Source organism: Carlito syrichta, unplaced genomic scaffold, assembly GCF_000164805.1.
Source record: "Carlito syrichta isolate Samal-C Ts95f unplaced genomic scaffold, Tarsius_syrichta-2.0.1 Scaffold315176, whole genome shotgun sequence".
Lineage (NCBI taxonomy): Eukaryota > Metazoa > Chordata > Mammalia > Primates > Tarsiidae > Carlito > Carlito syrichta.
In genome coordinates this window covers 116,760-127,534 of record NW_007259272.1, presented here as the reverse complement: position 1 = coordinate 127,534, position 10,775 = coordinate 116,760, and the positions used below count along the sequence as shown (strand labels likewise).

General features: G+C 40.8%; 1 protein-coding gene across 1 annotated transcript in view; it reads left to right on the top strand.

Moving 5' to 3' along the window:
• VIPR2 (vasoactive intestinal peptide receptor 2) overlaps positions 1 to 10,775 on the top strand; it is a 101,908-nt gene that overhangs the window by 42,222 nt on the left and 48,911 nt on the right. The gene's annotated exons all lie outside the window — the stretch shown is intronic.

Here is a 10,775-nt window from a genome sequence, read left to right as displayed (position 1 = left end):
CACTCACCTCAGCCTCCCAAAGGTGCGGGATTACAGGCTGAGCCACCGAGCCCGGCCAGGCTGGATATTTTATGTCCAGAGTCATGCAGGGGGGAGGGAGTTGAAGCTATTCACCAAGACAGTTGTGAATTAAGAAAAGTAGATTTATTAAAGGGAAAGCACATTATGAAGGGCACAACGGCCCAAACAGCAGAGAGAGTGTCTGCTGTCTGAAAAGAGGCAGGAGCCAGAGGGGTGTTTTTAGAAGAGAGGGCCCAATGTGAGCCAGGGAACTGTCTTTGGGGGTGGTCTCTGAAAGGAAATATCCAGAGGTTGATGAAGTGACTGATTGGTGACAGTATTTTGTTTAAGATAAGTTTAGCTGGCCAGGCATGGCGGCTCAAACCTGTAATCCCAGCACTTTGGGAGGCGGAGGCGAGGAGATTGCCTGAGCCCAGGTTTGAGACCAGCCTGGGCAATGTGGCAAGACTTCTTCTCTACAGTAAATCAAAAAATTAGTTGGGCATGGTGGCATGCGTCTGTATTTCCAACTACTTAAAAAGCTGAGGTGGAAGGATCACCTGAGCCCAGCAGGTCCAGGCTGAGGTAGCCACGAACATGCCACTGCACTCCAGCTTGGGTGACTGAGTGAGACACCCCCCCACACCACCCCTCCACCCCACCCCAAAGAAAAGATAAGGTTAGTTAAGCAACAGCAATAGTTGACTGCCTTTTGTTTGTTGTGGAACCAGGCACTAGCAGTGAGTCATTAGCTACTTTCTTTGTTTGCTGTGGAACCAACAGCAAATGTTTTACAGCTGGCTACCCAGTCTTGACAGCTTTTGATGCTATCAATAAGCCTCTTTGTAACATTTGTAAAACCTCATCCTGAGATTTCCTTCCTCAGTTTATCCATTTGACGCTGGCCTCATCAGGCCTCTTGTTCCTTCACACCTCCCAACTTGGCAAGGCTTCCTGACTACAGGGACAGCCATGGAGAGAACGCTCATGTTTCTGTGACATTGGATATAGAATCATATCAGGAAATGGCCTGGAGAATGTGGAGGTCAGATGTCAGAGGCCACAGGCTGCAGAGAAGGGCCGCCTTGCATGTTAGGTTTCCAGCCTGCTGAGTCTGAGTTACTGGGAACACATAAGTATCGGTGTATGGAAGGCCATCAGGGTGATGTCTGGAAGTGACAAGGCGGTCAGGAGAGGCTTATCTGGAAGTCTCAGTGGTGTGTAAGTGTCAACCACTAGGCTTCCGGGATCCTGCAGGAAGAATGTGGTGGTGCTGGAGGAGACCAAGGCAGTTGGAAAGGGAGCATTTTCAGGAAAGGAGAAAAGGGACAAGGAGCGACCGGTACCTGGGAGCCCAGAAAGACTGGGTGAATGGGAAGCCTCCTGGGAAAGGATGGGCCTCACGTGGTGAGAGGGGACCCTAGATAGAGGCAAATGCCCCCAAAGGGTAGAGCACAGACAGCAGGGGAGGGGTCCAGACAGGGAGTGCACAGAGCACCTCAGCTGATGGGGGCAGAAAGAGGGCAGCAACGGCTTCATGGAGATTGTTCTTAAGCTGCAGATCTGGAGGCTGATTTCAGGCCAGGGAAAGGCCGGCCCCTGGGGAGGAGGAAGCAAGGACCACCGCAGGGAAGATGCAGACGTGGGAGGGAACGGGGTACATGGATAGAAGTTCGTTTGCAAATGAGACCAGAGTTGAGGTCCTTTCTCCTTGATGATCACACTTTTCTGGATGAAGTGGGTGGAGAGGTTCCCCCGCAGATAAAGACAGGAGAGGGGACTCTGCAGAACAAGAGAGAAGCTCTGGATTCCATGCCAAGTGAGTGACCAAGCTGATCCAGGATAGATAATGGAATTAGTGTTTGTGGCAGGCAGATGGGCACGTGGCACAGGGGAAGGAGCCTTAAGCAGGCTCAGAGTAAGGGTAGGTGGGACAGGTGAGGGTAGGTAACACACAGTCAAGCAGGGACAGGTAACACACAGGCAGGCGGGGACAGGTGAGGTGGAGGGGATGGGAAAGTACAGGCAGAAGCAGGTGTGGCCGGTAGGTGGAGGTGGAGGCAGACAGGGGCAAGTGGGACAGGGGTAGGTGGGGCTGAGTGGAGCAAAGACAAGTGGAGATAGGCATGGGTAAGTGGGACAGGGTAGGCAGGGGCAGGTGGGGCAGGTGGGAACAGAAGGGACAGATGGGGGTGGGTGAGGCAGGGGCATGTGGAGATGAGTGGGGGCAGGTGGGAACAGATGCTTCATGAAGACGTGGGGGTGTGGCCATCAGGATCTAGTATACTGAAGCTCTTGCGTTTCTGTTCTGTTCTTGAAGCCACCACAATTGAAATAAATATGAAATCAGAGCATGTGTAAATACTGGAGGGTAATGGTTACTCTCATTTGCATTTAGTTAATCATTAATCGCTCTTCATCATGTATTCCATGACTCACTGATTCCAACACTGGGAATGGCCTCAAGCCACACTCCATAATAATTGTCTGTCTGCCTGTCTCTCTACCTGTATGCTGGTCTGTCTGTCTGTCTCTGCCTGTTTGTCTGCAGGTATGTCTTTCTGTCTATCTGTCTGTCTGTCTGCATGTCTGCCTGTTGCCTGTCTGCCTGTCTACCTGCCTGCCTGCCTATCTGCCTAGCTGTCTGTTTTTAGCACAACCTGTTCTACAATCTGCTCTGCTGCCTTAGAAAGCCGAAGGAAATAAGTAAATAAATCAGGTAATTAAGGTGAATTTACAATGCTTTGCTCTCTCATAGAAATATTCTTTAAAGTGGCAGATGCTTCAGAAATGCAGCATGTGCTGGCTTTCATTTACATTACTTAAATCTAGGTTGCTTCATTATTTTTTAAAAACTTATATCCAAAGTGGATAGGATAGTTCCAGAGAAAATTCCACTAGGGTTGAGGTTTCCCCCTGCTTTCTCACAGAAGTAGATTGAATCTAAAGCTTATTCATATAAACCTGAACACAATATAATTCAGATAATAGTTAAAGATTTCCTATTATAGTGAAAAACTTATTTGGACTGCAGGAAAAGAGCAAAATTTGCACCCAGTAGCCAACAGATTTCTCATTTTACAATCTCATAACATTACACCACATTCCAAATGTATACAATAAATAGGTCAAGGATATCAAAAGAAAATTCAGAGAGACTGTATTTGAGCCTCATTAGGAAGTATTTTTTCTACTGTGCAATCTTTATAATTATAACAAGAACCTACAAAGTGTTTAGCCTGATTTGTATTAGACAATCACACAGCCTTAGATTATTTACTAGCTAAGCAGGAAGGAGAATGTGTTCTATCATGTTATGTCTATGTGAATAACTCAGGAAAAATTGAAACTCAATTACATATTATCCAGAAAAATGTGGATAGACTTGGAAAAGTAAAATCTGAATCTGACTTTAACCCATTTTATCTTGACTGGATCTTGAGTTTTTTTGCTTTCCACCAATATCTGGCTGTGATTTTCCAAACTAATGTTTCTAATTACTTCTACCCTTCTGGTTTGGAATCACCAAACACTAAAACTGCCCTTTTCTTCAAACCTTGCAAATTGAAATCGGACAACTTAGTAAAAACTCCAGAGAAATCACCGCAGAAGTTCTCATGGGGACAACTTTCATGCCTGTTGCTTTGTGGGCCACTAGAGAGTGTCGCTGCACTCCAGCCTGAGCTACAAAAGGGGGACTCCAACTCAAAAAAAAAAAGATAAAATGGGTTAAAGTCAGATTCAGATTTTACTATTCCAAGCCTATCCACATTTTTCTGGATAATGTGTAATTGAGTTTCAATTTTTCCTGAGTTCTTTACATAGACATAACATGATAGAACACACTCTCCTTCTTGCTTAGCTAGTAAATAATCTAAGGCTGCGTGATTGTCTCATACAAATCAGGCTAATAGGTTCTTGTTATAATTGTAAAGATTGTACAGTAGAAAAAATACCTTCCAATGAGGTTCAAATACATTGAACAGGGTTAGGATATGATAACAGATGCATTAAAGTTTCCTACTATCACACAATGTTTCTCTCTTGTCACCCTCATTACTACCAAAGGTAATAACAATGAGACTAATTTGTTTGAAAAATAAGTCTAGTCTCATTAAACTTGGACTGATTATTTACATAACTGTACAAGAGTAAGAAACCTATGCACATTCTCAAGTATGACATTTCCGTCAAATTTTTGTTAGTAACCATGGCAGTTTATCGGCTTTACAAAATCAACCTTAATTCCTTAAAATTGGTAATAAAGATGGCCAGGCATGGTGGCTTGTGCCTGTAATTCCAGCACTTTGAGGAGCAGGGATGGGAGAATGGCTTGAGCCCAGGAATTCAAGATCTCCTGGACAACAGCAAGACCTTATTGCTACAAAAAAAAATAAGTTAGCCGGTTGTGGTGGTGCGTGCATGTCGTCCCAGCTACTCAGGTGCTTGAGATGAAAGAAGCATCTGAGCCCAGGACTTCAAATCTGCAGTGAGCCGTGATCTAGGCAACAGAATGAGACCTCAACTGAAAAAAAAAATTGGTAATAAGGAATCACAGATCATAAAATTATTTTGGGATTTTCCAGAGGCCCACTAGACGATCACAAAGTTAGCTTAAGGTCAAACATACCTCATTTAGAATTTGCTTTTGTGAAGTTTTCAAAAATGTCAAAAGATTTGAAATATTTGATTTAATAGGATCACAAGTAGTTCTCTACTATGATTTGACTGTGTTTCCAAATTTCATGTGTGAAAACTTGATCCTCAAATTTGTATATTGATGACATTTAGAGTTGGGCTTTGGAGTAGTAACTTCCATAAGATAAGGTCGTTAGGATAAGCCTTAATAAGAAGAGGAAGAAGCTGGGCTCAGTGGCTTAACCTGTAATCCCGCGCTTTGGGAGGCTGAGGTGAGTGGATTGCCTGAGCCCGCGGGTTCGAGACCCGCCTGGGCAACTTGGCGAGACCTCATCTCTACAATAAATCAAAAAATTGCTGGACTCGGTGGCTCAGCCTGTAATCCCGCGCTTTGGGAGGCCAAGGTGAGTGGATTGCCTGAGCCCGCAGGTTCGAGACCCGCCTGGGCAACTTGGCGAGACCGCATCTCTACAATAAATCAAAAATGAGCTGGGTGTGGTAGCGCGTGCCTGTAGTTCCAGTTACTTGGAAGGCTGAGGCGGAAGGATCGCCGGAGCCCACCACTGCACTCCAGTCTGGGTGACAGAGTGAGACTTCAACTCAAAAAAAAAAAAAAAATTCAGAGAGCTTTTACTTGATATAAACATTCTCCTGAGTGAGAAACAAATTGTTTGCCAATAGGAAAACCTCAAATCAAAAGTGGTAAGAAGCTTATCTCATGAAGGTTACAGTGAGATGTATATACTGTAAAATGGGAAGTTCATAGAGCTTAAGTCTCACTGGTGAGGGTGAGTGAGTTAGGGTGAGTGAGTTACTTAGGCCATTGTTGATTGGCTACAATGTGATCAGTCATTCTGACAAAAAAATAAAATTCAAACTTTGTTTATGATTTAAGTGGGTAAGTGAGCCCCTGTGAATTTTGCTGAACTGGGTGTAGGCCATTGACTCACAGACAAAGGTTACTCCTGTCCTCCATTTTAGTTTTTATTTAACAAGGGTAAAAGGACGATCCTAAACTTTTCAAAAGAGTTTGCAAAGGCCACATGTAGAAACAGGCTAATATAGAATAGGTGGCTTGTTGTCGTGTAGACTAGATTCCTACAGCCTATTTTACTTCAAAAGACAAACTATTTTTTTAAAATCATCTAAATAACTCATTGAGTTAATTTTTCACATAAAAGATCCTATCCCAAGTTATCTGCTTTTCCATATGTCTCAAGTTTAGTGAGTACCCAGAATATTTCAAAATAAATAGTTATTAATTATAGATAGCTGTTGTCTCACTATGTTCTTTTTTTTTTTTTGAGTTGGAGTCTCTGTTTGTCGCCCAGACTGGAGTGCAGTGGCCGCTCCCAGCCACCGCAGCCTCGACCTGCTGCGATCCTTCCGCCTCAGCCTTCCAAGTAGCCGGAATTATAGGCACGCGCTACCACGCCCAGCTGATTTTTTGATTTATTGTAGAGATGAGGTCTCGCTGCCCAGGCAGGTCTCGAACCCGCGGGCTCAGGCCATCCACTCACTTCAGCTATGACAGAAGGGGGAAGGGAACTCTCTGGAGTCTCTTTCATTAGAGCACTAATCTTATTCATGAGCATTTCCACCCTTATCACCTAATAACCTGCCAAATGCTTCACCTCCCAACCATTAAGTTGGGGGTTGGGATTAAGTTTACGGATTTTGGAAGGGACACAAACTTTTAGACTATAGTAGATGTTTTATCCTATTAATCCTGATTGGGTCAAAGCCAAACATTAAATTTACTCAATCATTTCCAATTTAGACTGTCTTAAATATCTTGTTATTTTAATTAATTATTATTAATTAATTATTTTAATGTATACAGATCTCAAGTTCCTGGGAAAGCATATTAATATTTTTAATGTTCTTGATTATATACTGTCAAATAGTTGTCAAAAAAATGTCAATCTATATTCCCATCACAAAATATATGTAAATGCCCATTTAACGAATACCCTCACTGACTTAGTTGAAGTTCCTCTAACAAAAAGCCTTAGTCTTGGTCATTTCTAAGTAACATAAATTAGTAGCTCACAGTTTTGGACATTAGGAAGTCCAACAAGGTGCCAGAAAATTCAGTGTGTTGGTGAGGGCTCACCCTATACCAAGAAGGTTATGTTTCAGTATGTCAATTTGGGGGAATACAAACCATAATGCATAATCAGATCATAGTACTCACCAACACAAAGTTTTATATATTTTCACTTATCACCAATTTTATGGACATAAAAAGATGTTGTATTTTTATTACTTTTTTTATTACTAATAGGGCTAAAAGGTTTTTCTAGACTTATTATTCATGTGTTTTTTGTTTTATTTTGACTTGTTTCCTCTGCCAGTTTTTCTACTGGAATGTTTTCCTTCCTTATTCACTGTGAGAGTTCTCTACTAAGAACATAAGAGTATTTTTGTTGCAAATATTTTTCCCCACTGGACTTTATTTATTTATTTATTTATTTGAGTTGGAGTCTCACTCTGTCGCCCAGACTGGAGTTCAGTGGCCGCTCCCAGCCACTGCAGCCTCGACCTGCTGGGCTCTGGCGATCCTTCTGCCTCAGCCTTCCGAGTAGCTGGAATTACAGGCACGCGCTACCACGCCCGGCTGATTTTTTTATTTATTGTAGAGATGAGGGCTCACCAAGTTGCCCAGGTTGGTCTCGAACCCGTGGGCTCAGGCAATCCATTCACCTCAGCCTCCCAAAGCACGGGATTACAGGCTGAGCCAACGAACCCGGCTCCCCACTGGACTTTAAATTTGAAGATATATTTGGTAGTACAAATACATTTTTTGAAAAAATCTATCTGCCATTTATTTTATGGCATTTTTTTCTTTACTTTTATACCTTGGTCTTCTGCACTCTAAAAGCAGATACACAATCACATAAACTTTTTTCCTCTTATGATTTTTTTTACAATAACTCTCTAATCTACTTGGAATTTATTTACAGTATCTCCGATAAATAAGGACTAATTTTTTCACCAAGAAATTGATCAGTTCTCCCAGAATCACATTGACTGACTGACTGACCTAAGCTTCCCCCACCGTATGAAATCTGTCTTCACAGTGTGGTGAATCCTAGGGTCTGCTCACAGCTGTCCTGCTCCAGGGTGGGGTCTATGAGACTCTATCTGAATTATCACAGCCGCATTCCTCACCCCAGTTGGACCTTCATGCCCTGTTTTACCTGTTTATTCTACTAAATAAACTTCATAATTTCTGTCTTTCCCCAACCCTTTAAAGTTCCTGTGACTTTCACTAATGTTAAATGGGATCTTACTGTTAATGTGGGAAGAATGGTGTTCTTAGAAAGCTGAGTTTTTCATACAAATATGGATCTGTCTCTCTTGGACCAGATTTCTCTTCTACTGTACAGGGAGGTGCTTCCGTTTCCTTACTTTAGTTTCGGAACATTTTCTGCTAAGTTAATTCCTAGATATTTTGCCATTGGAATGAGACCTGATTAAACTTACTCGGTTGTTTTGTTGTTTATTTCCATCTCCTTTTCTTGATTTTTCTGGCTATACACTTACCCCATCCACAAATAGCAGTTTTGCTTTTTTCATTGCCAATGTGTAACAAGCTTTTGTTTCCTATGTTTTATTTTATTGGTGAAAATTTGAAAAACATTTTGTGGTAGAAGCAGCAGTGGACATTACTGACTTTGATGGAGAAATTCTCAGTAGGGGCTCTGAGTCCATCCGCCCCTGTACTGTATTTGCTGTTTTCCATTTGGGCATACAGGTACTAGTATATGCACTCCCCCTCCCCCTCAGAAAAGTCCTAGAATACTGTCCTGGGGCTTCCTCATTCCATGTGGTACTGCCTGTGCTTGGAATTCATTGTTCTAAACAAGGAGTCTTAAGAAATTATAATTCTTTTTAATTTAAAAAAACAAGGAATAAAATCTACTTTATGTAAGTGTTGGTATTTTTAACTTCTAAACTAATTTTATTTTATCCTATTTATACTTAGGATTTTTCTTTTTGTATTTATATGTGAAATTAGTCTGCAGGTTTTTGTTTCTTTTTACTGTTTGCTTCAGTATATTATCTATGCTTGATATCAGACTTATGCTAGTTTTATAAATAAAGTGTTGTGTTTTTCCTTTATTTGTTGTTATATTCTAGAACAAGTTTTATATTCCATAATAATTTATTCCTTAGAAGATAAAAATAATTAACCTGTGAAAAATGCTCGGTTCACTGACATTTTTATAGCTTGTATTTCACCAACTTTTTAAAAACATCTTTCCTTATTGTAGGTATTTTTAGGTTTTCTTTCAATCTGTTCTGGTAATATTTACAGCCCTAGAATGTTACTCACTTCTTTGAAGTTTTGACTTTGTTAACACAGAGTTATGAATCACACTTTTTTCAATTAAAACGTGAGTATGTAGAACACATTTCTCATTATCTTTCTTGTTTTGATATTTCAAAATATATCTATTATATAACCCTATACACACCAAAAAAAACCTTTGTGAGTTATTGTAAATCTGACTATTTTCTAATTTACTTCCCTTAATAAATATTTGTTGAACATTTCTGCATGCCAGTACTGTCCTGGGCATTTGAAATATAAATAAATAAATAAATAAATAACCAAAGCCCATGTCTTCATGAGGCTTGTCCTCTAAGAAGGAGTTAACTTTCTGCTCTTTTTTGTGCTTTAATTATTATGTCCTTCTTCTTACTTTGCTTGGTTTGTTTTATTATTTTCTGACTTCTTTAATGACTGTTTTATTTTCTTATTTATTGAAAAAAGGTACTTAAGACCCTAATTATGCCACTGGTTATAATTTTGACAGTTTTGAAATGTTGCCATTTTCTCTATTTTTCAAATAAATTTGCTGTTTTTCTAGTTAAATTTTAATTTTTTGAGTTTATTTAGAAAAGGAGTTGGTTCTTCATTTTACTACTTTTTAAACTTTTACAATCAAGTGTATCCTATTCTACCGAGCTTAAAGGACTTAGTACTTATATCTCTTTGGTTATTTGTTACTATTCTGTTTACATTTGTTTTCTTGCCTGCCAGTGTAGTTATTCATTCATCCAACAAATATTTCATGACTCCTTGCTATGGTCTAGGCTGTGTAACTGTGCTTTTTGTGGCTATTTTATATATTCTGAATTCCAATTTACCAAAAGACTTGGGAGCACACATGACTTCTAATTTGCCTTTTCTGGATCTAAAGTTACAGAGAAAAGTCTTTCCATTATTCTCCTCTGAACAACCTTTCTAATGTGTAAAGATTCACTTCAGAAAGCTGAACTCTTCTTTTGGACAAGGGAAAAGCCTGGGCCTAGGATCGGTTGAGTTGGGTGAGGGTCTGTATTCTAAGAGCAGCTGAATCACAAAGAATGGAACAGAGCACTCACAGGAAAGAAGGTGCCAAGGAGATCCTCCGAAGGTCCCAAATGGGGACAGGCACTTTCTGAGGAATCCAAGGTCAAGGATCTAATTGGGACTGCAGAGGAGGGCAGCCAAGGCAGAAGGCTGAACCTGGAAAGGTTCTGGAGTCTAGACAGAAGCCTCCTGGGAGGACTCGCTGTAGTTCTTTAAATGCTAAACTGATGTAGCCACCTCCAATGACAATAAATTTAATCTGACTTTGAAGATGGAAAATTTTGCCCAGTTCTTCAGGATCCATGCTCTAAGCATTGATTCTTACTATAGAAGACTGAAAGAATGTCTATGTAGCCCTGAAAAATCCTAAAAGTTTTTCATCCTACCCCCTCCAGCAGAGATCCCTTGTTGTTTTCTTGTAACTTGTGTTGTTCTCTGAGAAGTTGATCACGAAATGGTTTCTTGTCCATTAAGTACTGCATGTGTCTGAGCCACTGTCAGGTCCCCTCTCAAGTGCTGCACAGACATGGACAAACATATGGACCTCACAGTAACTTGGATGGATTTAGAGTCTATAATACTCGGTGATCTATCACAGAAACAAAGAACTGATCTCACTCATAAGTAGACCCTGAACAATTATCATAATACTACAAGAAAGAGATTGGCAGTAGTAGGAAACTGCCAGGGGAATGAGTGGGGAACACTTCATCAATAAGGGTATCTGATCTCAAACTAGGTGAAGTGAGAACCAAAGGGAGGCCCAAACTTT